Source organism: Ranitomeya imitator, chromosome 1 (assembly GCF_032444005.1).
Source record: "Ranitomeya imitator isolate aRanImi1 chromosome 1, aRanImi1.pri, whole genome shotgun sequence".
NCBI classification, from domain to species: domain Eukaryota; kingdom Metazoa; phylum Chordata; class Amphibia; order Anura; family Dendrobatidae; genus Ranitomeya; species Ranitomeya imitator.
The window spans coordinates 1,156,377,105-1,156,405,082 of record NC_091282.1 but is presented as its reverse complement, the minus strand read 5'-3'; the positions used below and the strand labels follow the sequence as shown (position 1 = coordinate 1,156,405,082).

The 27,978-nt window shown below is 45.2% G+C and overlaps 1 long non-coding RNA gene across 1 annotated transcript in view; it reads left to right on the top strand.

Moving 5' to 3' along the window:
- Positions 1-1,260: 1,260 nt before the first annotated feature.
- LOC138658326 (uncharacterized) overlaps positions 1,261-27,978 on the top strand; it is a 30,321-nt gene continuing 3,603 nt past the window's right edge. Inside the window, exon 1 of the long non-coding RNA XR_011317449.1 lies at positions 1,261-1,310. This is a non-coding gene — a long non-coding RNA (uncharacterized lncRNA). The remainder of the gene's footprint in view (positions 1,311-27,978) is intronic.

The window sequence follows — 27,978 nt, the reverse complement described above, 5'->3', positions numbered from 1 at the left end:
TTTTGGAATCTATCTTCGTCGGAACAAATGCGTTTCATGCGGAGGAACTGTCCCACCGGTATCGCCCTAGTCGTCTGGGGATGGTGTGCAGAGGAGGCATGAAGGAGGGCATTTACCGCTGTGCTCTTGCGATGTACATCAGTTGTGAGGTATCCCTCACTGTCCTTCTGTATGAGAACATCTAAAAATTCCACCTCACTTGTACTGTACTTGTATGTGAGTTTGATGTTATACGCATTGTCGTTCAGATTTGCCATAAAGGAAATCAGTGACGTCTCCGAACCCTGCCAAATAAACAGTATATCATCGATATATCTGGACCATGAGACCACGGCAGCAAAGTCCCACATTTCATAGACGACCTCTTTCTCCCACAGCCCCAGGAACAAATTAGCGTACGAGGGCGCACAAGTCGCCCCATCGCTGTTCCCTGGAGCTGTAGGAAAAACCTGTCCTTAAAAGTAAAAAAATTATGGGTCAAAACAAATGTTAGGAGATCCTACAGACTTGTTCAATGTTCAAGTAGCCCATGTGTTTCTGGTTGTATAATTGTTTTCTTGTTTCTACAAGACTGGGGAGTCCACCACTCCTTTGTGGGTCATTTGCACTTAAAGGGAACCTGTCACCCCGAAAATCGCGGGTGAGGTAAGTCCACCGGCATCAGGGGCTTATCTACAGCATTCTGTAATGCTGTGGATAAGCCCCCGATCATTCCTGAAAGATGAGAAAAAGACATTAGATTATACTCACCCAGGGGTGGTCCTGCTGCTGGTCAGGTCAAACGGGCGTCTCCGGTCCGCTGCGGCGCCTCCCATCTTCATTACAAGACGTCCTCTTCTGATCTTCAGCCACGGCTCCGGTGCAGGCGTACTTTGCTCTGCCCTGTTGAGGGCAGACAAAGTACTGCAGTGCGCAGGCGCCGGGCCTCTGACCTTTCCGGCGCCTGCGCACTGCAGTACTATCCTCTGCCCTCAACAGGGCAGAGCAAAGTACGCCTGTGCCGGAGCTGTGGCTGAAGATCAGAAGAGGACGTCTTGTAATGAAGATGGGAGGCGCCGCAGCGGACCGGAGACGCCCATCCGACCTGGACCAGCAGCGGGACCGCCCCTGGGTGAGTATAATATAACGTCTTTTTCTCCTCTTTCAGGTAACATCGGGGGCTTATCGACAGCATTACAGAATTCTGTACATAAGCCCCTGATGCCGGTGGGCTTACCTCACCTGCGATTTTCGGGGTGACAGGTTCCCTTTAAGCTGTTCCATCCAGCATGTCCACATGGATATTCCCTCTCTGAACCCTGCTTATACAGGTACTATACAGATGATCAGGTTTTTAAATACATCAGATAGGGATTATATACATTAGCTAGGACTGCTCTATATGGGTATACCTTGACGATTGGTGGAGCAGCTTAGTATACATTTTTTTGCAAAAAAACGTATCAACTAAATACCCTGTTTTTTTCCATCTTTTGACTAGCACTTGCTTATTACTGTGATTTTTTTACAACAGAGTATTTTTGACCTCGCTGTGCTTTTTTGTGTCTTCAAACCTGGAAAAGTAGTTTCAAGTGGTAACATCATCAATAGCTCCTAACATTAAGACCTCAGTATTTCTGATCAGTATTTCTTCAGTTTTTTTTATGCCAAATCCAGGAGCGTCTCCAAAACACAGAACAGATGTCACTGCTTGTAGATTGTGAGCCCTTGTGGGCAGGGTCCTCTCTCCTCCTGTACCAGTTGTGACTTGTATTGTTCAAGATTATTGTACTTGTTTTTATTATGTATACCCCTCCTCACATGTAAAGCGCCATGGAATAATTGGAGCTATAATAATAAATAATAATATTAATAATAATTGCTTCAATTATAGTTTTTCTTTGTAGGCTCCACTCCTGGTATTGGCATGCAAAATACTGTTAAAATACTGACATGTGACTGAGGCCTAACTGAATTACTGAAATGTTTGACCAAATATAGCAGGCTTAATTTTTAAGTTGATAATTGTGTATGGTCAATGAAATATGTTATAAATATCTGAATGTTAGTTGGCAGGAAAAGATTCCTTACTGCTGGTATGAATGGTCCAAAAGGTATACTTTTAAAAATTTAGCAACCCCCGGAAAAATATTACATTAATGAGAAATTCTAAGCACTGGGGAGGTTCACGTGATAAACAAAAAGGTAATTCATCATGAGCGATCAACAGCATACCAGTAATATCAAGTGTGGCAAAATAGTCCTACACATTGAAATGTCTTGATTTGTTGAATTCATTTGTTTTCAAATTTTGATTAAAAGCACACAAATTCCTTCTGGCCAAAATAGATTACATGAAAACTAATGCCAGGAGGTAAGATAATTACCTATGCTGATATAGACCTCATAATAGCTAGGTGGTGGACTGTTGCCAATGGAATATTGAAACAGGTAGGCAAAAAGTAAAATGTATAACTTGATTATTTTTTAACCCCTTCAAGACCCAGCCTATTTTGACCTTAAAGACCTTGCCGTTTTTTGCAATTCTGACCAGTGTCCCTTTATGAGGTAATAACTCAGGAACGCTTCAACGGATCCTAGCAGTTCTGAGATTGTTTTTTCGTGACATATTGGGCTTCATGTTAGTGGTAAAGTTAGGTCAATAAATTCTGCGTTTATTTGTGATAAAAACGGAAATTTGGCGAAAATGTTGAAAATTTCACAATTTTCACATTTTGAATTTTTATTCTGTTAAACCAGAGAGTTATGTGACACAAAATAGTTGATAAATAACATTTCCCACATGTATACTTTACATCAGCACAATTTTGGAAACAAAATTTTTTTTTGCTAGGAAGTTGCAAGGGTTAAAATTTGACCAGCGATTTCTCATTTTTACAACAAAATTTACAAAACCATTTTTTTTAGGGACCACCTCACATTTGAAGTCAGTTTGAGGGGTCTATATGGCTGAAAATACCCCAAATTGACACCATTCTAAAAACTGCACCCCTCAAGGTACTCAAAACCACATTCAAGAAGTTTATTAACCCTTCAGGTGCTTCACAGCAGCAGAAGCAACATGGAAGGAAAAAATGAACATTTAACTTTTTAGTCACAAAAATTATATTTTAGCAACAATTTTTTTATTTTCCCAATGGTAAAAGGAGAAACTGAACCACGAAAGTTGTTGTTCAATTTGTCCTGAGTACGCTGATACCTCATATGTGGGGGTAAACCACTGTTTGGGCGCATGGCAGGGCTTGGAAGGGAAGGAGCGCCATTTGACTTTTTGAATGAAAAATTGGCTCCACTCTTTAGCGGACACCATGTCACGTTTGGAGAGCCCCCGTGTGCCTAAAAATTGGAGCTCCCCCACAAATGACCCCATTTTGAAAACGAGACGCCCCAAGGAACTTATCTAGATGCATAGTGAGCACTTTCAACCCCCAGGTGCTTCACAAATTGATCCGTAAAAATGAAAAAGTACTTTTTTTTCACAAAAAAATTATTTTCGCCTCAATTTTTTCATTTTCACATGGGCAACAGGATAAAATGGATCCTAAAATTTGTTGGGCAATTTCTCCTGAGTACAGCAATACCTCACATGTGGGGGTAAACCACTGTTTGGGCACATGGTAAGGCTCGGAAGGGAAGGAGCGCCATTTGACTTTTTGAATGGAAAATTAGCTCCAATTGTTAGCGGACACCATGTCGTGTTTGGAGAGCCCCTGTGTGCCTAAACATTGGAGCTCCCCCACAAGTGACGCCATTTTGGAAACTAGACCCCCCAAGGAACTTATCTAGATGCATATTGAGCACTTTAAACCCCCAGGTGCTTCACAGAAGTTTATAACGCAGAGCCATTAAAATAAAAAATAATTTTTCTTTCCTCAAAAATGATTTTTTAGCCTGTAATTTCCTAATTTGCCAAGGGTAATAGGAGAAATTGGACCCCAAATGTTGTTGTCCAGTTTGTCCTGAGTACGCTGATACCCCATATGTGGGGGTAAACCACTGTTTGGGCGCACGGCAGGGCTCGGAAGGGAAGGCACGCCATTTGGCTTTTTAAATGGAAAATTAGCTCCAATCATTAGAGGACACCATGTCACGTTTGGAGAGCCCCTGTGTGCCTAAACATTGGAGATCCCCCAGAAATGACCCCATTTTGGAAACTATACCCCCAAAGGAACTAATCTAGATGTGTGGTGAGGACTTTGAACCCCCAAGTGCTTCACAGAAGTTTATAACGCAGAGCCGTGAAAATAAAAAATCATTTTTTCTTTTGCGTCCTCAAAAATAATTATTTAGCCCAGAATTTTTTATTTTCCCAAGGGTTACAAGAGAAATTGGACCCCAAAAGTTGTTGTCCAGTTTCTCATGAGTACGCTGATACCCCATGTGTGGAGGTAAACCACTGTTTGGGCACACGTCGGGGCTCTGAAGGGAAGTAGTGACTTTTGAAATGCAGACTTTGATGGAATGGTTTGCGGGCGTCACGTTGAGTTTGCAGAGCCCCTGGTGTGCCTAAACAGTAGAAACCCCCCACAAGTGACCCCATTTTGGAAACTAGACCCCGAAAGGAACTTATCTAGATGTGTGGCGAGCACTTTGAACCCCCAAGTGCTTCATAGAAGTTTATAATGCAGAGCCGTGAAAATAATAAATATGTTTTCTTTCCTCAAAAATAATTATTTACCCCAGAATTTTTTATTTTCCCAAGGGTTACAGGAGAAATTGGACCCCAAAAGTTGTTGTCCAGTTTCTCCTGAGTACGCTGATACCCCAAGTGTGGAGGTAAACCACTGTTTGGGCACACGTCGGGGCTCTGAAGGGAAGTAGTGACTTTTGAAATGCAGACTTTGATGGAATGGTCTGCAGGCGTCACGTTGAGTTTGCAGAGCCCCTGGTGTGCCTAAACAGTAGAAACCCCCCACAAGTGACCCCATTTTAGAAACTAGACCCCCCAAGGAACTTATCTAGATATGAGGTGAGCACTTTGAACCCCCAAGTGCTTCACAGACGTTTACAACGCAGAGCCGTGAAAATAAAAAATCATTTTTCTTTCCTCAAAAATGATGTTTTAGTAAGCATTTTTTATATTCACAAGGGTAACAGGAGAACTTGGACCCCAGTAATTGTTGCGCAGTTTGTCCTGAGTACACTGATACCCCATATGTGGGGGTAAACCACTGTTTGGGCACACGTCGGGGCTCGGAATTGAGGGAGCACCATTTGACTTTTTGAATACGAGATTGGCTGGAATCAATGGTGGCGCCATGTTGCGTTTGGAGACCCCTGATGTGCCTAAGCAGTGGAAACCACTCAATTCTACCTCCAACACTAACCCCAACACACCCCTAACCCTAATCCCAACTGTAGCCATAACCCTAATCACAGCCCTAACCACAACCCTAATTCCAACCCTAACCCTAAGGCTATGTGCCCACGTTGCGGATTCGTGTGAGATTTTTCAGCATCATTTTTGAAAAATCCGCGGGTAAAAGGCACTGCGTTTTACCTGCGGATTTTCCGCGGATTTCCAGTGTTTTTTGTGTGGATTTCACCTGCGGATTCCTATTGAGGAACAGGTGTAAAACGCTGCGGAATCCGCACAAAGAATTGACATGCTGCGGAAAATACAACGCAGCGGATTTGGTTTTCCATAGGTTTACATGGTACTGTAAACCTGATGGAACACTGCTGCGGATCCGCAGCCAAATCCGCACCGTGTGGACATAGCCTAATTCTAAAGGTATGTGCACACGCTGCGGAAAACACTGCGGATCCGCAGCAGTTTCCCATGAGTTTACAGTTCAATGTAAACCTATGGGAAACAAAAATCGCTGTACACATGCTGCGGAAAAACTGCACGGAAACGCAGCAGTTTACATTCCGCAGCATGTCACTTCTTTGTGCGGATTCCGCAGCGGTTTTACAACTGCTCAAATAGAAAATCGCAGCTGTAAAACTGCAGTGAAATGCGCAGAAAAAACGCGGTAAATCCGCCATAAATCCGCAGCGGTTTATGTTGTGAATTCTGAGGTCAAGCTCCCTCCTGTGGTCATGAGTAGTACTGCGGCTGGTTCTGTCTATGAGCTTCCTCTGGTGGATGTGAGTGGGGCTGCGGCTTCTGAGTTTCCTTCCTCAGGTGACGAGGTTAAGTCGTTAGGTGCTGCTCTATTTAACTCCACCTAGTTCTTTGTTCCTGGCCTCCAGTCAATGTTCCAGTATTGGTCTTGCTCTCTCCTGGATCGTTCTTGTGACCTGTCTTCACTGCATAAGCTAAGTTCTGCTTGTGTTACTTTTGTTTGCTATTTTTTCTGTCCAGCTTGCTATATTGGTTTTTCTTGCTTGCTGGAAGCTCTGGGAAGCAGAGGAAGCACCTCCGTACCGTTAGTCGGTGCGGAGGGTCTTTTTGCGCCCTCTGCGTGGTTGTTTGTAGGTTTTTGTGCTGACCGCAAAGCTATCTTTCCTATCCTCGGTCTATTCAGTAAGTCGGGCCTCACTTTGCTAAAACATATTTCATCTCTGTGTTTGTATTTTCATCTTTACTCACAGTCATTATATGTGGGGGGCTGCCTTTTCCTTTGGGGAATTTCTCTGAGGCAAGGTAGGCTTATTTTTCTATCTTCAGGACTAGCTAGTTTCTCAGGCTGTGCCCGAGGCGCCTAGGTCTGGTCAGGAGCGTTCCACGGCTACCTCTAGTGTGGTGTGATAGGATTAGGGATTGCGGTCAGCAGAGTTTCCACGTCCCAGAGCTCGTCTTATGTTATTATTAACTATCAGGTCACTTTGTGTGCTCTTAACCATCAGGTCTATTGTGTTTCTGAATCACCAGTTCATAACAGTACTGGAGGCCCAAAGTACTAATGCTTCTCAATAGAGGGAAAAGAGAAGTTCTGAGACCATTTTTTTTTCTCTGCACTGTGTTTTGCCTTTCTTTTCCCCTAGACATTTGGGTGGTTCAGGACACAGGTGTAGTGATGGACATTAAAGGTATGTTTTCTTGTGTGGATCATCTCGCTGCAAGAGTACAAAATATTCAAGACATTGTGGTTCAGAAATCTATGTTAGAACCTAGAATTCCTATTCCTGACTTATTTTCTGGAGATAGAGCTAAGTTTCTGAATTTCAAAAATAATTGTAAACTGTTTCTGGCTTTGAAACCCCGCTCCTCTGGTGACCCAGTTCAACAAGTTAAGATTATTATTTATTTTTTACGTGGCGACCCTCAAGACTGGGCATTTTCCCTTGCGCCAGGAGATCCTGCATTATGCGATATTGATGCGTTTTTTCTGGCGCTCGGATTGCTGTATGATGAACCTAATTCAGTGGATCAGGCAGAAAAAAATTTGCTGGCTCTGTGTCAGGGTCAGGATGAGGTAGAGATATATTGTCAGAAGTTTAGGAAGTGGTCTGTGCTCACTCAATGGAATGAATGTGCGCTGGCAGCAATTTTCAGAAAGGGTCTCTCTGAAGCCCTTAAGGATGTCATGGTGGGATTTCCTATGCCTGCTGGTCTGAATGAGTCTATGTCTTTGGCCATTCAGATCGATCGACGCTTACGTGAGCGTAAAAATGTGCACCATTTGGCGGTATTATCTGAGCATAAACCTGAGCCTATGCAATGTGATAGGACTTTGACCAGAGCTGAACGGCAAGAGCACAGACGTCGGAATGGGCTGTGTTTTTATTGTGGTGATTCCACTCATGCTATCTCCGATTGTCCTAGGCGCACTAAGCGGTACGCTAGGTCTGCCACCATTGGTACGGTACAGTCAAAATTTCTTTTGTCCGTTACTTTGATCTGCTCTTTGTCATCCTATTCTGTCATGGCATTTGTGGATTCAGGCGCTGCCCTGAATTTGATGGACTTGGACTTTGCTAGGCGCTGTGGGTTTTTCTTGGAGCCCTTGCAGTATCCTATTCCATTGAGAGGAATTGATGCTACGCCTTTGGCCAAGAATAAGCCTCAGTATTGGACCCAATTGACCATGTGCATGGCTCCTGCACATCAGGAGGATATCCGCTTTCTGGTGTTGCATAATCTGCATGATGTGGTCGTTTTGGGGTTGCCATGGCTACAAGTCCATAACCCAGTATTGGATTGGAAATCTATGTCTGTGTCCAGCTGGGGTTTTCAGGGGGTACATGGTGATGTTCCATTTCTGTCTATTTCATCATCCACCCCTTCTGAGGTCCCAGAGTTCTTGTCGGATTACCGGGATGTATTTGATGAGCCCAAGTCCAGTGCCCTACCTCCGCATAGGGATTGCGATTGTGCTATCGATTTGATTCCTGGTAGTAAGTTTCCTAAAAGTCGACTGTTTAATTTATCTGTGCCTGAGCACGCCGCTATGCGGAGTTACGTAAAGGAATCCTTGGAGAAGGGTCATATTCGCCCGTCGTCGTCGCCATTGGGAGCAGGGTTCTATTTTGTGGCCAAGAAGGATGGTTCGCTGACACCTTGTATTGATTACCGCCTTCTAAACAAAATCACAGTCAAATTTCAGTACCCCTTGCCGCTGCTGTCTGATTTGTTTGCTCCGATCAAGGGGGCTAGTTGGTTCACCAAGATAGATCTTCGTGGTGCGTAAAACCTTGTGCGTATTAAACAGGGCGATGAATGGAAAACAGCATTTAATACGCCCGAGGGCCATTTTGAGTACCTGGTTATGCCAGTCGGGCTTTCTAATGCTCCATCAGTATTTCAGTCCTTTATGCATGACATCTTCTGAGAGTACCTGGATAAATTCCTGATTGTATACTTGGATGATATTTTGGTCTTCTCGGATGATTGGGAGTCTCACGTGAAGCAGGTTAGAATGGTGTTCCAGGTCCTGCGTGCGAATTCTTTGTTTGTGAAGGGGTCAAAGTGTCTCTTTGGTGTTCAGAAGGTTTCATTTTTGGGTTTCATTTTTTCCCCTTCTACTATCGAGATGGACCCTGTTAAAGTTCAGGCCATTTATGATTGGACTCAGCCGACATCTCTGAAGAGTCTGCAAAAGTTCCTGGGCTTTGCTAATTTTTATCGTCGCTTCATCAATAATTTTTCTAGTATTGCTAAACCGCTGACTGATTTAACCAAGAAGTGTGCTGATGTGGTCAATTGGTCTGCTGCTGCTGTGGAAGCTTTTCAGGAGTTGAAGCGTCGTTTTTCTTCTGCCCCTGTGTTGTGCCAGCCAGATGTTTCACTCCCGTTCCAGGTCGAGGTTGATGCTTCTGAGATTGGAGCAGGGGCTGTTTTGTCGCAAAGAAGTTCTGATGGCTCGGTGATGAAACCATGTGCCTTCTTTTCCAGGAAGTTTTCACCTGCTGAGCGTAATTATGATGTTGGCAATCGAGAGTTGCTGGCCATTAAGTGGGCATTCGAGGAGTGGCGTCATTGGCTTGAAGGAGCTAAGCATCGCGTGGTGGTCTTGACTGATCAAAAGAACTTGACTTATCTCGAGTCTGCCAAACGGTTGAATCCTAGACAGGCTCGTTGGTCGCTGTTTTTCTCCCGTTTTGACTTTGTGGTTTTGTACCTTCCGGGCTCTAAAAATGTGAAGGCGGATGCCCTGTCTAGGAGTTTTGTGCCCGACTCTCCGGGTTTGCCTGAGCCGGCGGGTATTCTCAAAGAGGGGGTAATTTTGTCTGCCATCTTCCCTGATTTGCGGTGGGTGCTGCAAAAATTTCAGGCTAATAGACCTGACCGTTGCCCAGCGGAGAAACTGTTTGTCCCTGATAAATGGACGAGTAGAGTTATCTCTGAGGTTCATTGTTCGGTGTTGGCTGGTCATCCTGGAATCTTTGGTACCAGAGATTTGGTGGCTAGATCCTTTTGGTGGCCATCTCTGTCGCGGGATGTGCGTTCGTTTGTGCAGTCCTGTGGGATTTGTGCTCGGGCTAAGCCCTGCTGTTCTCGTGCCAGTGGGTTGCTTTTGCCCTTGCCAGTCCCGAAGAGGCCCTGGACACATATCTCTATGGATTTTATTTTGGATCTCCCCGTCTCTCAAAAGATGTCGGTCATTTGGGTAGTTTGTGATCGCTTCTCTAAGATGGTCCATTTGGCACCCTTGTCTAAATTGCCATCCTCCTCTGATTTGGTGTCATTGTTTTTCCAGCATGTGGTTCGTTTACATGGCATTCCAGAGAACATCGTTTCTGACAGAGGTTCCCAGTTTGTTTCGAGGTTTTGGCGAGCCTTTTGTGCTAGGATGGGCATTGATTTGTCTTTTTCCTCGGCTTTCCATCCTCAAACAAATGGCCAAACTGAACGAACCAATCAGACCTTGGAAACATATCTGAGATGTTTTGTTTCTGCTGATCAGGATGATTGGGTGTCCATTTTGCCTTTGGCTGAGTTAATAATCGGGCCAGCTCGGCTACTTTGGTTTCGCCGTTTTTCTGAAATTCTGGTTTCCATCCTCGTTTCTCTTCAGGGCAGGTTGAGTCTTCAGACTGTCCTGGTGTTGATACTGTGGTGTATAGGTTGCAGCAGATTTGGACTCATGTAGTGGACAATTTGACATTGTTCCAGGAGAAGGCTCAACGTTTCGCTAACCGCAGGCGCTGTGTGGGTCCCCGACTTCATGTTGGGGATTTGGTTTGGTTGTCGTCTCGTTATATTCCTATGAAAGTTTCCTCTCCTAAGTTTAAGCGTCGTTTCATTGGTCCATATAGGATTTCTGAGGTTCTTAATCCTGTGTCTTTTCGTTTGACCCTTCCAGCTTCTTTTTCCATCCATAATGTATTCTGTTGTGAATTCTGTGGCTGAATTCACTCCTGTGGTCACAAGTGGTACTGCAGCTTCTGAGCTTCCTCCCTCAGGTGTTCTGGTGAGCTCGTTAACTGCTTCATTACTTAACTCCGCCTGATGCTGCTATCCTTGCTCCTTGTCAATGTTTCAGTGTTGGATCTGAGCTTCTCCTGATTGTTCCTGTGACCTGCTGCTCTGTATAGCTAAGTGCTTTTTGCTTTTTTGTTGCTTTTTTTCTGTCCAGCTTGTCTTTTGTTTTGCTGGAAGCTCTGAGACGCAAAGGGTGTACCGCCGTGCCGTTAGTTCGGCACGGTGGGTTTTTTTTGCCCCCTTTGCGTGGTTTTGCTTTAGGGTTTTTTGTAGACTGCAAAGTTCGCTTTACTGTCCTCGCTCTGTCCTAGAATATCGGGCCCCACTTTGCTGAATCTATTTCATCCCTACGTTTTGTCTTTTCATCTTACTCACAGTCATTATATGTGGGGGGCTGCCTTTTCCTTTGGGGAATTTCTCTGGGGCAAGTCAGGCCTATTTTTCTATCTTCAGGCTAGCTAGTTTCTTAGGCTGTGCCGAGTTGCCTAGGTAGTTGTTAGGCGCAATCCACAGCCGCTTTTAGTTGTGTTTAGGATAGGATCAGGTGTGCAGTCTACAGAGTTTCCACGTCTCAGAGCTCGTTCTTGTATTTTTGGGTATTTGTCAGATCACTGTGTGCGCTCTGATCGCTAAGCACACTGTGTTTCTGGATTGCCTTCATAACACCTGTCATTAGCAAACATAACAGTATTCCATAGGTCATTGTTGCGGAGATACGTGGCACCTGTGGTTCCATCCGTTGATCCTCCTGCCCCAGTTTTGGTTGAGGGGGAGTTGGAGTATATAGTGGAGAAGATTTTGGATTCTCGTATTTCGAGACGGAAACTCCAGTACCTGGTTAAGTGGAAGGGTTATGGTCAGGAAGATAATTCATGGGTCTTTGCCTCTGATGTTCATGCTGCCAATCTGGTTCGTGCCTTTCATTTGGCACATCCTGGTCGGCCTGGGGGCTCTGGTGAGGGTTCGGTGACCCCTCGTCAAGGGGGGGGTACTGTTGTGAATTCTGTGGTCAAGCTCCCTCCTGTGGTCATGAGTAGTACTGCGGCTGGTTCTGTCTATGAGCTTCCTCTGGTGGATGTGAGTGGGGCTGCGGCTTCTGAGTTTCCTTCCTCAGGTGACGAGGTTAAGTTGTTAGGTGCCGCTCTATTTAACTCCACCTAGTTCTTTGTTCCTGGCCTCCAGTCAATGTTCCAGTATTGGTCTTGCTCTCTCCTGGATCGTTCTTGTGGCCTGTCTTTACTGCATAAGCTAAGTTCTGCTTGTGTTACTTTTGTTTGCTATTTTTTCTGTCCAGCTTGCTATATTGGTTTTTCTTGCTTGCTGGAAGCTCTGGGACGCAGAGGAAGCACCTCCGTACCGTTAGTCAGTGCGGAGGGTCTTTTTGCGCCCTCTGCGTGGTTGTTTGTAGGTTTTTGTGCTGACCGCAAAGCTATCTTTCCTATCCTCGGTCTATTCAGTAAGTCGGGCCTCACTTTGCTAAAACCTATTTCATCTCTGTGTTTGTATTTTCATCTTTACTCACAGTCATTATATGTGGTGGGCTGCCTTTTCCTTTGGGGAATTTCTCTGAGGCAAGGTAGGCTTATTTTTCTATCTTCAGGGCTAGCTAGTTTCTCAGGCTGTGCCCGAGGCGCCTAGGTCTGGTCAGCAGCGCTCCACGGCTACCTCTAGTGTGGTGTGATAGGATTAGGGATTGCGGTCAGCAGAGTTTCCCCGTCCCAGAGCTCGTCCTATGTTATTATTAACTATCAGGTCACTTTGTGTGCTCTTAACCATCAGGTCTATTGTGTTTCTGAATCACCAGTTCATAACAGGTTTAGCACTGCGGATTTATCAAATCCGCAGCGGAAAAATCTGCAGAGGAACAGAATACGTGTGCACATACCGAAACCCTAACCCTAGCCCTAACCCCTAACCCTAGCCCTAACCCTACCCCTTACCCTAGCCCTAACTCTACCCCTAACCCTAGCCCTAACCCTAGCCCTAACCCTAGCCCTACCCCTAACCCTAACCCTAACCCTACCCCTAACCCTAGCCCTAACCCTACCCCTAACCCTAACCCTAGCCCTAACCCTAACCCTACCCCTAACCCTACCCCTAACCCTAACTCTATTCTAACATTAGTGGAAAAAAAAATTATTTATTTTTTTATTGTCCCTACCTATGGGGGTGACAAAGAGGGGGGGTCATTTATTATTTTTTTTATGTTGATCATTGAGATATAATCTATCTCAGTGATCAAAATGCACTTTGGAACGAATCTGCCGGCCGGCAGATTCGGCGGGCGCACTGCGCATGCGCCCGCCATTTTGGAATATGGCGGCGCCCAGGTAGAAGGCGGACGGACCCCGGCAGGATCGGTAAGTATGATGGGGTGGGGGGGAGCACGGGGGGGGATCGGAGCATGGGGGGTGGATCGGAGCGCGGGAGGGGTGGAACGGAGCATGGGGGGTGGAACGGAGCACGGGGGTGGTGGAACGGAGCACGGGGGGGTGGAACGGAGCACGGGGGGTGGATCGGAGTGCAGGGGGGTGATTGGAGCACGGGGAGGGTGATTGGAGCACAGGGGGAGCGGACAAGAGCACGGGGGGAGCGGAGCACAGGACGGAGGGGAGCCGGAGCAGTGTATCGGGCATATCGGTGGCTTGGGGGGGGCGATCGGTGGGGTGGGGTGGGGGCACATTAGTGTTTCCAGCCATGGCCGATGATATTGCAGCATCGGCCATGGCTGGATTGTAATATTTCACCAGTTATAGTAGGTGAAATATTACAAATCGCTCTGATTGGCAGTTTCACTTTCAACAGCCAATCAGAGCGATCGTAGCCACGGGGGGTGAAGCCACCCCCCCCTGGGCTGTACTACCACTCCCCCTGTCCCTGCAGATCGGGTGAAATGGGAGTTAACCCTTTAACCCGATCTGCAGGGACGCGATCTTTCCATGAGGCCACATAGGCGTCATGGGTCGGATAGGCACCGACTTTCATGACGCCTACGTGGCGTCATGGGTCGGGAAGGGGTTAACTTTTCTTTAATTTTTTAGGATGGGGACATTTTTTGGTCTAAAATTCGCCCACCTTCATCAAAAAATGCTTAACCTAAAATAATGAGATTCTATGTACAGTAGTCAAATGCAGGGTAAATTATTTGCGAAGACAGCCTGCAATAGTGTGGCAACTACAAAAAATAAATGTGACTGGGGAAACAGTTGCAAAACCATAACCTTTCTTTCATCTACTTTTTTTTTAAATTTTAGCAATTCTTCTCCTTTATCCAAAATGAAAAGTAACTTAAGAAAACCAAGAATGCTACATTGCAAAGTTGCTATATGCAGGTTCACGACCAAAAACGAACATGCAGCAACAACAGACAGTATGGTATACAATAAAAGCAGCACAAATAAAACAGGCATTTTAAAATGAGGGTGAAAAAAACAAGGATACATGCCTTTACAAAGTAGGATGGGACAGGAAAATCTAGGTAGAATCAACTATCAAAAGCAAGCAAGCTCAAAATCTTAGACTGTTAGAGAGCAACAAAACAGGCAAAAAATACTTTTTTTAATAATGCATGCATTTTGGCAGGTAAATTGTAGCGATTTTGGCGATTTCTCTTTAACACATTTAAGACTTATGACTTATAGGTACATCACAGTTCAAGACCCCCTCTTTGGTGCAGGCTCTGATGTTGAGCCTGCACCTGTTCCTTCACATGACAGCTGATCTGATCTGCTGTCATATGCCCCTAAGAGCCTCTGGTGGAATCATGATCCACCTGCACCTTTAACATTTTAAATCCCGCTCTCAGTCTCTGACAACAGTATTTAGCTAGTGCAAGGCGGATATATATAGTGTATAAATAGATAGATAGATAGATAGATAGATAGATAGATAGATAGATAGATAGATAGATAGATAGATAGATCATTGTTCATTAGTTTGTAGAACTGTAACAGTGATCACACTTGTTATTTTGTGTTATTCTGTATTTTATATTTTAATGCTAATCACCATTTAGGAAATTGCTACATGCAAAACTTAGCAAGTTGAGCAGTATTTATACTGTCTCTTGATGTAATGCTATCTCCAGTGAGTGAAAATGAATCAGTCAGACTACTATTTGTTATACATACTCTCAGTGGATCTGGCTGTTTGCCCAATAGCTGTTGCCAGCCAGGAGATTGATGTTTAATTCTCAGCCTAAGACATAGCTTTCAGGACTGCCAGTTTCACTCTATGTAATAGCAATATTTAATTGACTAAATCTTGCTTTTCTTCACATGGTAAAGTTGAGTAACAAAACAATATTAGGTTTAAATAAATAGGCTTTTTTCTATTTAGTCCGTGGAACAAGGTTTTACAAAGTGATTGTTTTGATGTCACCTGCTTGCAATATAACACACAAAAAAATGAGACAAGTGTGTAGACTGCATGTACATATCAGAAAAACATGTTTAGAATTATAAATGACTGTTGTAGATACAATTTAAACACTTTTCTCCACTATTGTAAAATCATCAATTGGCTGTAAATGTAGAGGAAAGTCCTGGCCAAAACTTATACACTGAATACTGTTTAGCATTATAATTAAAGACTACCATCCTTGTGTCACGAGACATGCTAGGTACTAGATTAAGGGACGATCCTGATTGGGTGCTCCTTGTCATGGTGGGATGGTTTTCATGCTATTATGATCAAAATAATGTAAACTAACTAAGTACCCTAGGATATTTAAATGTCTATTGTTATTAATTTATATACTTATTTACTTTCATCAAAGTATTTTCTCATTGTTTTAACTCTAGGTTTTGTTTGTAAATGGCCACAGTGTGAATGCAGACCTACACATTGCATTGACAATAAGAGGAGTGTTGCCCCATTGTTTCTGTTTAATTTGCATATTTGGTTGTATAATTCCCGATTTTTAACTAGTCATATTCTCTTACAGCATATATTTTTTTCTACCTACAGTGGGTACGGAAAGTATTCATACCACTTTAATTTTTCACTCTTTGTTTCATTGCAGCCATTTACCAATTCAAATACGTTCATTTTTTTCTCATTAATGTACACTCTGCACCCCATCTTGACAGAAAAAATAACAGAAAGGTAGTAATTTTAGCAAATTTATTAAAAAAAGAAAAACTGAAATATCACATGATCATAAGTTTTCATGCTCTTTGCTCAGTATTGAGTAGAAGCAGCCATGGGTCTTGGAAATCATGCAACATGTTTTTCACACCTGGATTTGGAAATTCTCTGCCATTCTTCCTTGCAGATTCTCTCCAGTTCCATCAGGTTGGATGGTGAAAGTTGGTGGACAGCCATTTTTAGGTCTCTCCAGAAATGCTCAATTGGGTTTAGGTCAGGGTTCTGGCTGGGTCAGTCAAGAATAGTCACACAGTTGTTCTGAAGCCACTCCTTTGTTATTTTAGCGGTGTGTTCTTAGGGTCATTGTGGAACGCCCGCCAGGGCCGTGGGGTACTTGGTACCGGGTCCGGTCCTTAAAGGGATGTGTTATGGTGGCCATGACCCAATCCATGGCCCTGGGTACCCATGTTAAATGGACGGTCTTTAAAGGGGTTAGTTGAATAATAAAAGTTTGTGATGCCACCTGTGGTATTCGGTCAGGGGTGACCAACGCTGCATAAAGGGGTCCACTGGGGTGATGTTATGGGAGCAGGATGGTATGGCTTCCCAAAGGTGAAGCTGGGTCCCCAGAACTCCTGGTGTAATAGATGAAGATGGTGATAAGTGGTGTAGGAAGAAACGGAGGACACAGGGTTACTGTCTCTTTACCTCTTTTCTTGGTTCAAGGCAGGCACAGTCCAAGGTACTGGATCACGAATGCTGGTGAGGTCTGGCCGGCTTGGAAGTGAATTGGGAATTACTCTAACCAGGTGGGGTTGGAAGCCTTCCTTATAGCGCTGTGATGTTGTAGTCCCTTGCTGCTTCAGGCCTCACACAAGGTGCTCACGCTTTCTCTTTGTCCCCTTTAGGTAGGACACTACCTGTATGACAGGTAGCTCAAGTTTTTTTACAGGACCTCTATCACGAGCCAGGCTCTATTTGCTGCTGTGTCCTCGGGTGTTAATGGTGGACAGGTAACTTGAAATCAGCTGTCCGCTGGTTTCTGCCATGGGGCATGAAGTTACCCCCACAACCTCGGTCTTCTGGCTTCCGGCGGTATCTGTGCTCAGCATAGATGAAGCCCAGTCACAGCTTCTCTCTCCAGCTCTTTACTCTCCTTTGCTTCTTTTCCCCCCGTCTCCTACAGACTACTCTGCTTTCTTTTTCCTTTTCAGGAGCTGCAGAATCACTCGTCTCCATGGCCCCAGCTTTCCTTCCTCTCACCTCGCTCTCCTCTCACCAATTGTCTAACTCCAAATGCCTAGCACCTAACTCCTCCTTCCGACCAGAGAGAGCAGCTCCACTGCAGTCTGGTGTAGAGCTCCCCTTTCTGGCCTGGAGTCAGAACAGTGTTGTTTGTGCTGAATACCTGTCAAAGGGATTCTTCCTTGCTTCCAAGCATGACATCACTCCTCATATGAGGAAATCAATGCCACTGTAACAAACAGTTACCTGGGGTGTTACACTTGTCTTGTTCGAAGGTGAACCTTCGGCCAAGTCTGAGGTCCAGAGCACTCTGGAAGAGGTTTTCATCCAGGATACCTCTGTACTTGGCCGCATTCATATTTTCTTCAATGACAACCATTCATCCTGTCTCAACAGCTGAAAAACACCACCATAGCATGATGCTGCCACCAGCATGTTTCACTGTTGGGATTGTATTGGGCAAATGATGAGCAGTGCCTGGTTTTCTCCACACATACCACGTAGAATTATCACCAAAAAGGTCTATCTTCATCTCACCAGAACAAAAAATCTTGTTTCTCATAGTCTGGGAGTCCTCCATGTGATTTTTTCAAACTCTACTCGGGCTTTGATATGTCTTGCACTGAGAACAGGCTTCCGTCTGGCTACTCTGCCATAAAGGCCCGATTGATGGAGGGCTGCAGTGATAGTTGACTTTGTGGAACTTTCTCCCATTTCCCTAATGCACCTCTGGACCTCAGCCACAGTGCTCTTGGTGTTCTTCTCTACCTCTCTCACCAAGGCTTTCTCCAATAATTGCTCAGTTTGGTTGGACGGCCAGGTCTAGGACATAGTAACATAGTAACATAGTAACATAGTTAGTAAGGCCGAAAAAAGACATTTGTCCATCCAGTTCAGCCTATATTCCATCATAATAAATGACGACTTCTGATGGTCCCAAAATTCTTCCATTCTTCCATTTACGGATTATGGAGGCCACTGGGCTCTTAGGAACCTTGAGTGCTGCAGAAATTCTGTTGTAACCTTGGCCTGATCTGTGCCTTGCCACAATTCTGTCTGAGCTCCTTGGACAGTTCCTTTGACCTCATGACTCTCATTTGGTCTGACATGCACTGTGAGTTGTGAGGTCTTATATAGACAGGTGTGTGCCTTTTCAAATCAAGTCCTATCAATTTAATAAAACATGGCTGGACTCCAATGAAGGAGTAGAACCATCACAAAGAAATGGACAGCATGTGACTTAAATATGAATGTCTGAGCAAAGCGTCTGAATGCTTATGACAATGTGATATTTCAGTTTTTCTTTTACATTAAATTTAAGTGGCTCAGGTAGTGCAGCTCATCCAGGATGGCACATCAATGTGAGATGTGGCAAGAAGGTTTGCTGTGTCTGTCCGCGTAGTGCCAAAGGCTGGAGGAGCTACCAGGAGAAAGGCCAGTACACCAGGAGATGTGGAGGGGGCCATAGGAGGGTAACAACCTGCAACAGGATTGCTACCTCAGCCATTGTGCAAGAAGGAACAGGAGGAGCACTGCCAGAGCCATGCAAAATGACCTCCAGCAGGCCACAAATGAGCACGTGTCTGCACAAACAGTTAGAAACTGCCTCCATGAGGATGGTCTGAGAGCCTGATGTCCACAGTGCTCGCAGCCCAACACCATGCAGGATGCTTGGCATTTGCCACAGCACATCAGGATTGGCAATTCGCCACTGGTACTCTGTGCTCTTCACATATGAAAGCAGGTTCACACTGAACATATGTGACAGACGTGACAGAGTCTGGAGATGCCGTGGAAAGCGTTCTGCTGCCTGCAACATCCTTCAGCATGACCGGTTTGGCAGTGGGTCAGTAATGGTGTAGGGTGGCATTTCTTTGGAGGGCCGCACAGCCCTCCATGTGCTCGCCAGAGGTAGCATGAATGCCATTAGGTATCGAGATGAGATCCTCAGACCCCTTGTGAAACCATATGCTGTTGCCATTGGCCCCTGGGTTCCTTCTAATGCAGGAAAATGCCAGACCTCATGTGGCTGGAGTGTATCAGCTGTTCCTGCAAGATGCAGGCATTGAAGCTATAATCTGGCCCGCCCATTGCTCAGACATGAATTCAATTGAACACATCTGGGACATCATGTCTAGCACCATCCACCAATGTCATGTTGCAGCACAGACTGTCTAGGAGTTGGCGGATGCTTTAGTCAAGGACTAGGAGGAGATCCCTCAGGAGACCATCCGCCACCTCATCAGGAACATGCCCAGGCATTGTAGGGAGGTCATGCAGGCACGTGGAGGCCACACACACTACTGAGCAACCTGACCTATCCTCACAGGGGAACAGCTACCTAATAGAGCTGACAGTGGTCATGCAGTCAGCATAGCACACACAAAACTCCTCACCAGAGGTGCCGGTATTCTTGGAGCTTATTTAAGCCAAACCCTGAATCCACATACACAATCTCCTTACCAGAGGAGCCGGTATTCTAGGGGCTTATTTCAGCCGAACTCTGACCACATGCAAGCATGACCACACTGGTGCTGAGCTCTTACCTTAGGTTAATACTAGCGCATGGCCGAGTGGCCATGCAAACCTTTTATAGCTGCAGCAGCTTCAGGACCTTCATAGAGGACCAATGGGAGTTGCTACAGTACCTGAGCAACTTCAGGACCTTCCTAGAGGACCAATAGGAGCTTCTGCAGTACCTGAGCATGTGACCCTTGACCTCCAATGAGAGGTCTTACCCTGGGCATGCTCAGAAGGGGAAAAGGAGGATTTAGTCCCAGAGATGTCTGCTCGCCTCTGACCAGTACTGGCTACAATGGCTGAGCCTGGAAAGGCAGCAGTAATCATCCGCACCGTATCAGGTTGAGCCAGACTCTGGGACCGACGTCTCTGCTGAGCAGGCACCACTGTCGCTGGAGAAAAATGTGAGACCGCAGCGGAGATGGTTCAAGATCCCCCCTGGGCAGAGGTGGGAACTCGACCCCTAACATATATATATATATATATATATATATATATATATACATGCACATAATGAGTTTTGCATAAAATACAAAGGAAAAGTGTCACCTTTAACTTTGGTCCTTTTAGACATTATTTCATCTTCAACTTGCTTAACTGTTCTTAATAATAGTATTTTTGATCAGGGGTGTCTGAACGTTTACATGCCTCTGTAAATACAGATATAATACATGTCCCAAGAATAAGACCTGTGGTAACATCGTGGTCACATGACCCGTGACATGATCGTAATGTTACCTGTGGTCCTGAAGTAGTCTCCACATCGGAAGTTTCACTGATAATGCTGTTATCAGTGAAGCTTCTGCTGTTCACAGAGGAGACGTCCGCTCGCCGCTGACCAGTGCTGGCTGCAATGGCTGAGCCTGGAAAGGCAGCAGTAATCATCCGCACCGTATCAGGCTGAACCAGATGCTGGGAACGACGTCTCCGCTGAGCAGGCTCCACTGCGGCTGGAGAAGATTTGGAGACCGCAGCGGAGATGGTTCGATATTCCCCCTGTGCAGAGGTGGGAACTCGACCCCTAACATTACCCCCCTCCTTGGACCTCGCTATGCGAGAAGGCCGCAATGAGCTGCGGAGCTCGAATGTGCTTCAAAGGCTCCTAAGATCTGTCCTCTGGGCCATAACCCTTACAGTCCACCAAATAAAATTTCTTGCCATGTACCACCTGGCACCCCAAAATATCGTTCACCTCGTATTCGTCCGTAGACGAACCCGATGTCCCGGCAGATCACTCAGAAATCCGGACATATATACAGCTTCAAGAGGGACACATAAAAGTTGTTGGTGATACCTAGGCGTGGAGAAAGGGCCAGATGATAGACCACAGGGTTAACCTGTTCGAGCACCTTGGAGGGACCCAAGTAGGGAGGTGCAAACTTAGTGGACTCAACACGCCGCCTGATGTTACAGGTGGAGAGCCACACTAAGTCTCCAGAGCAAAGGGCAGAGCGGGGCGCCGATGAGCATCAGTGGAGGACCTCATTCTCTCCTTGGAGGGACGATTGGCATCCTGAGTGCAGTTCCAAATGTCCCATGCCTCCGCAGCCCAGTCTGCCACCCTGGAGTTGGCAGAAGACAAGGGCAAGGGCACAGGAACACTTGCATACTGGCTTTAATTAAGGAGGAATGGACTCTGACCGGTGGAGTAGGCTATGGCGTTGTTAACCGCCCAGAGTAGCAAGGATGCCCAGTCATCCTACCTGGTAGAAACAAAATGACGTAGATATGTGACCAGAGTCTGGTTAGCCCTCTCTAGCAACCCATTCATCGCGGGATGATATGCCAAGGAGAGATTCATCTCAATGCTGAGCAGACGACAAAGCTCTTTCCAGAATCGAGATGCAAACTGGGGACCCTGGTCACTGACAATTTTGTCTGGCATACCGTGTAGGCGAAAGATATGTTTGATGAACAACGCTGCCAGCGCCCGTGCAGAAGGTAGCCGTGAAATAGGCAATAAGTGCACCATTTTGGAAAAATCGTTGACGATCATCCAAATAATGGTGCAGCTACGAGACTTGGGTAAGCCCACTACAAAATCCATCCCGACCATCTCCCAGGGCCTGTCTGCCACCGGCAGGGGTAAAGCAACCCAGATGACCATTGACGAGGAGACTTGATCTTGGCGCAGGAGACACACGCCCAAACATAGTCTGCGACGTCTCGGGCCATATGCGGCCACCAGTATGTCCTTGCCAGTAGCTCAGATGTGCTTCTGGACCGAAATGTCCACCCACCCTTGACGAGTGAGCCAAAGAGAGAACCTTCGGATGCAGACTGGATGGTACAAAAGTCTTGCCTGGAGGCACAGACTAGCAAAACTGGAGCCACAGTTCTCAGACTCTCAGTAGGAGCAATAAGCCAAGGCTCCTCTTCCTCCTACTCAGATGACACAACGGAGCGAGATAGAGCATCAGCATGAATGTTCTTCTCCCCGGAAAGGAAATGGAGGGTGAAATGGAATCGGGAGAAGAACAAGGACCATTTGGCCTGGCGAGAATTTAACCGCTGGGCTATCTGTAGGTAAACCACATTCTTGTGGTCTGTGAATACTTGGAAAGGAAAGCGAGCCCCCTCCAAAAGATGTCTCCACTCAGAGAAGGCGAACTTCATTGCTAGCAACTCCCTGTCCCCGAAGGAATAATTCCTCTCCACTGGTCTGAAGGTCTTGGAAAAGAATACACAAGGATGCTTCCGACCTTGAGCATCTTTTTGAAAGAGGACTGTTCCAGCACCAACGGAAGAGGCATCCACCTCCATTATAAATGGCTTATCTACATAGGGGCGATGTAGGATGGGAGCGCTTACAAAGTGGGACTTAATAGAAGTGAAGGACTTGGAGACCTCCTCAGACCACAATTTGGGATTTGCTCCCTTCTTGGTGAGGGCTACCAAGGGAGCTACCAAAGTGGAGAAATGAGGAATGAACTGGCGATAGTAATTTATGAACCCCATAAAGCACTGCACCGCTTTAAGAGAATGGGATTCTTGCCAGTCCATCACAGCCTGGCAGGATCCATAGCCAATCCCTTGGCGGAGATGATATAGCCCAGGAAAGGTAAAGACTCCTGCTCAAACACACATTTCTCCAACTTGGTGTATAGGGCATTAGCTTGTAAGAGGTCGAAGACTTTGCAAACGTCTCTCCGGTGGGAGTCAATATCTGGATAGTAAATGAGAATATCATCCAGATAGACTATGACTGAGGTGGAGAGCATATCCCGGACTATATCGTTTACAAAGTCTTGGAAAATGGCAGGGGCATTACAGAGCCCAAAGAGCATCACTAGATATTCATAGTGCCCATCCCTGGTGTTAAAAGCCATCTTCCATTTGTCCCCCTCACGGATGCGAATCAGGTTGTAAGCCCCCAAGATCTAATTTAGTATATACCCTTGTCCCCGAAGCCTATCAAAGAGCTCAGATATCAGGGGCAGGGGATATTTATTCTTAACAGTGATGGCATTAAGACCCCTGTAATAATAATTTTATTTATATAGCACCAACATATTCCACAGCACTTTACAATTAGTCTATACATGGACTTAGTTCCCCATTCTTCTTCTGCACGAAGAAGAACCCGGCCCCTGCAGGTGACACTGACTTCCTAATGAATCCCTTTGCCAGATTTTCCTGGATGTACTGTGACATTGCCTCCATCTCCAGGAGAGATAACGGATAGACTCGACCCTGGGGAGGCTCAGCACCAGGCAAGAGGTCTACAGGACAGTCATAGGGGCGGTGAGGCAGAAGGGTTTCCATAGCCCTTTTGGAGAACATGTCCGCATAGCACCAATATTGCTTGGGGAGAGAGGATAGATCTGCGGGTACCACAGTAGAAGAAACCTGAACGCATTCCTCTGACATCTACCCCCACAAGATTCATCCCATCCCAAAATTCTGCCTGTGGACCACTCAATATGATGAGAGTGGTATCATAGGCAAGGAATCCCTAACAGGACCTCATTGATTCCCTCAGGAATGACGAGCAGAGATATAATCTCCTGATGAGATGGTGACATAAACAGAGTGAAAGGGATGGTCTGGTGTGTTATCTGAGAGGGTAGTGTCAACCCATTCACCACTTGTATGGTAACTGGTAAAGCTAGCATTACCAGGGGAATTGTGTGACGTTGAGCGAAGGCTGAAGATGTAAAATTGCCCTTGCGCCAGAATCCACGCAGAACTCTACCGAATGGGAGAATGAGACTATAGTAATTGTCCCCTTAAAGGACAATTTTGAGACAAATGTTGTTGTGTCTAGAGTACCTCAACCTACTACCACAAGACGCTGAAGTTTCCTCGACCGCTGGGGACATCTGGTGGCATGATGTCCTGACTGCTGGCAAACATTACAAACCTTGAGTGTGCGAGCGGTCCGGGACTTAGATCTCGCTCATGACACCTCCATGTCCTCATGTGACTCAGGGACCTGGACCGGAGATTCCAAAGGTTTGGCGAAAGTGGGAGCCAGACAAAACTTCTGCCTACACTGGGCTCGCTCTAACCTCCGCTCATAAAAATGGAGGTCAATATGAGTGGACACAGCTTTTAGCTCCTCCAGTGTGGTGGGAATCTCCCTAGTGGCCAGAGCATCCTTCACCTGGTCAGCCAGCCCCCTCCAAAATACTGTCCACAGGAACGGCATGCATGTATATTGTGACCTCCCACGTGGTATGTATATAGACTATATTTGTATTTGTAATTAGGTCACATGGATCCATCTCACTAGTCTATTATTGGGATAAGTTTATATGATTTATTCATATCTCGAATATGGGTCTTTGAAAAAGAAATAAGAGATAATCATATGCACATTTACCTGTCCTTTTGCATGTGCTGGGTTTGACGCAGGGGATTTTCCATTTGCTATGTTTTATGCCTGTTATTATGAAATAAAGTTTTGCATGTTTGCATACTTTTGGACATTTTGACTGCTTTTTGATATGAATATATTCCTAGCGAATTTGCAGTTGTTAAAATACGGTCCTATTCTGTCTTATAACTGTGGTTAAATAACCTATATTATGAAGTAACAGACAATAAAAGACGGATTCATGTATTCCATTGGCTATTTACGACTATATACAGTACAGACCAAAAGTTTGGACACATCTTCTCATTTAAAGATTTTCATGACTATGAAAATTGTACATTCACACTGAAGGCATCAAAACTATGAATTAACACATGTTGAATTATATACTTAACAAAAAAGTGTGAAACAACTGAAAATATGTCTTATATTCTAGGTTCTTCAAAGTAGCCCCCTTTTGCTTTGATGACTGCTTTGCACACTCTTGGCATTCTCTTGATGAGCTTCAAGAGGTAGTCATCAGGAATGGTTTTCACTTCACAGGTGTGCCCTCTCAGGTTTAATAAGTGGGATTTCTTGCCTTATAAATGGGGTTGGGACCATCAGTTGTGTTGTGCAGAAGTCTGGTGGATACACAGCTGATAATCCTACTGAATAAACTGTTAGAATTTGAATTATGCCAAGAAAAAAGCAGCTGAGTAAAGAAAAACGAGTGGCCATCATTACTTTAAGAAATGAAGGTCACTCAGTCCAAAAAGTTGGGAAAACTTTGAAAGTGTCCCCAAGTGCAGTGGCAAAAACCATCAAGTGCTACAAAGAAACTGACTCACATGAGGACCGCCCCAGGAAAGGAAGATCAAGAGTCACCTCTGCTTCTGAGGATAAGTTTTTCTGAGTTACTAGCCTCAGAAATCGCAGGTTAACAGCAGCTCAGATTAGAGACCAGGTCAATGCCACACAGAGTTCTAGCAGCAGACACATCTCTACAACAAATGTTAAGAGGAGACTTTGTGCAACAGGCCTTCATGGTAAAGTAGCTGCCAGGAAACCACTGCTAAGGACAGGCAACAAGCAGAAAAGACTTGTTTGGTCTAAAGAACACAAGGAATGGACATTAGACAAGTGGAAATCTGTGCTTTGGTCTGATGAGTCCAAATTTGAGAACTTTGGTTCCAACCACCGTGTCTTTGTGCGACGCAGAAAAGGTGAATGAATGGACTCTACATGCCTGGTTCCCACTGTGAAGCATGAAGGAGGAGGTGTGATGGTGTGGGGGTGCTTTGTTGGTGACACTGTTGGGGATTTATTCAAAATTAAATTCATGCTGACCCAGCATGGCTACCACAGCATCTTGCAGCGGCATGCTATTCCATCCGGTTTGCGTTTAGTTAGACCATCATTTTTTTTCAACAGGACACTGACCCCAAACACACCTCCAGGCTGTGTAAGGGCCATTTGACCAAGAAGGAGAGTGATGGGGTGCTACGCCATATGACCTGGCCTCCAAAGTCACCAGACCTAAACCCAATCGAGATGTTTGGGGTGAGCTGGACCGCAGAGTGAAGGCAAAAGGGCCAACAAGTGCTAAGCATCTCTGGGAACGCCTTCAAGATTGTTGGAAGACCATTCCCGGTGACTACCTCTTGAAGCTCATCAAGAGAATGCCAAGAGTGTGCAAAGCAGTCACCAAAGCAAAATGTGGCTACTTTGAAGAACCTAGAATGAAGACATAATTTCAGTTGTTTCACACTTTTTGAGTTAAGTATATAATTCCATGTCTTAATTCATAGTTTTGATGCCTTCAGTGTGAATGTACAATTTTCATAGTCATGAAAATACAGAAAAATCCTTGATTCCATCATATTGGAACACTAAGAACATACCCATTTCTAGCCAACTCTACTCCAAAATTGAACAACTGTTCCACATAGAAGAATTAGCTGCAAGAGTGAATCATACCACAGATAATTTTAATAACACTTGGAAATTTTGGACCCAATTTTGGACCCAGAATTCTTTTTACTCTACATTAGTTCCATAAATTATTAAATATCCCAGGGTGTCACTCTAACCTAACCCATTTACCCCCCCTCTATTACCTTATCCACTTATACTCTCCATTTCTCCCTTTACCCTCTTCTCTCCGTATATCTATATAGTTACTCTTTTCTCAACAAAGTTGAAAGAGTTGGTGGACTCATTTTCTATAATAGTATATATACTCATTAATGATAGATAACTCGAGTTTACCGTACTAACTTGACGCATGTTCTTATTCATTTAGATATGCTCATTCTTGGTTTTGCTGTTTTTTCCTGTTTGTTATCATCAAAATTTCAATAAAAAGAAAATTGAAAGACAGAAAATACAGAAAAATCTTTAAATGAGAAGGTGTGTCCAAACTTTTGGTCTGTACTGTATATATATTGAGTAGTAGGTGCGTTCGCAACCCGGGGTCCACCGTGCAGGAGAGAACCTGCTGCTAGTAAAAGACATTACTATATGGTGGTATAAGTGAACTCTGTAATTTCACAGATTCACTTCAGAAAGAGAACGTTGTGCCCTGTTAACCTCACAGGGGAACAGCTACCTAATAGAGCCAACAGTGGTCATGCAGTCAGCATAGCACACACAAAACTCCTCACTGGAGGTGCCGTTATTCAAGGGGCTTATTTCAGCTGAACCCTGACCACATGCAAGCATGAACACACTGGCGCTGAGCTCATAACTTAGGTTAATACTAGTGCATGGCAGTGCGGCCATGCAAACCTTTCAAAGCTGCAGCAACTTCAGGACCTTCCTAGAGGACCAATGGGAGCTGCTACAGTACCTGAGCAACTTCAGGACCTTCCTATAGGAACAATGGGAGCTTCTGCAGTACCTGAGCATGTGACCCTCAACCTCCAATGAGAGGTCTTATCCTGGGTATGCTCAGAAGGAGAAAAGCAGGACTTAGTCCCAGAGATGTCTGCTCGCCTCTGACCAGTACTGGCTACAATGGCTGAGCCTGGAAAGGCAGCAGTAATCATCTGCACCATATCAGGTTGAGCCAGATGCTGGGACTGACGTCTCTGCTGAGCAGGCTCCACTGTGGCTGGAGAAGAATGGGAGACCGCAGCGGAGATGGTTTGAGATTCCCCCTCTGCAGAGGTGGGAACTTGACCCTTAACATGTATACAGTATATGTATATGCACGGACATAATTTGTTTTGCAAAAAATACAAAGGAAATGTGTCACCTTTAACTTTGGTCCTTTTAGACATCATTTCATTTTCAACTTGCTTAACTGTTCACAACAATAGTATTTTTGATCAGGGGTGTCTGAACTTTTACATGCCACTGTAAATACAGATATACTACATGTACCAAGAATAAGACCTGTGGTAACATCGTGGTCACATGACCCGTGACATGATCGTAATGTTACCTGTGGTCCTGAAGTAGTCTCCACATTGGAAGTTTCACTGATAATGCTGTTATCAGTGAAGCTTCT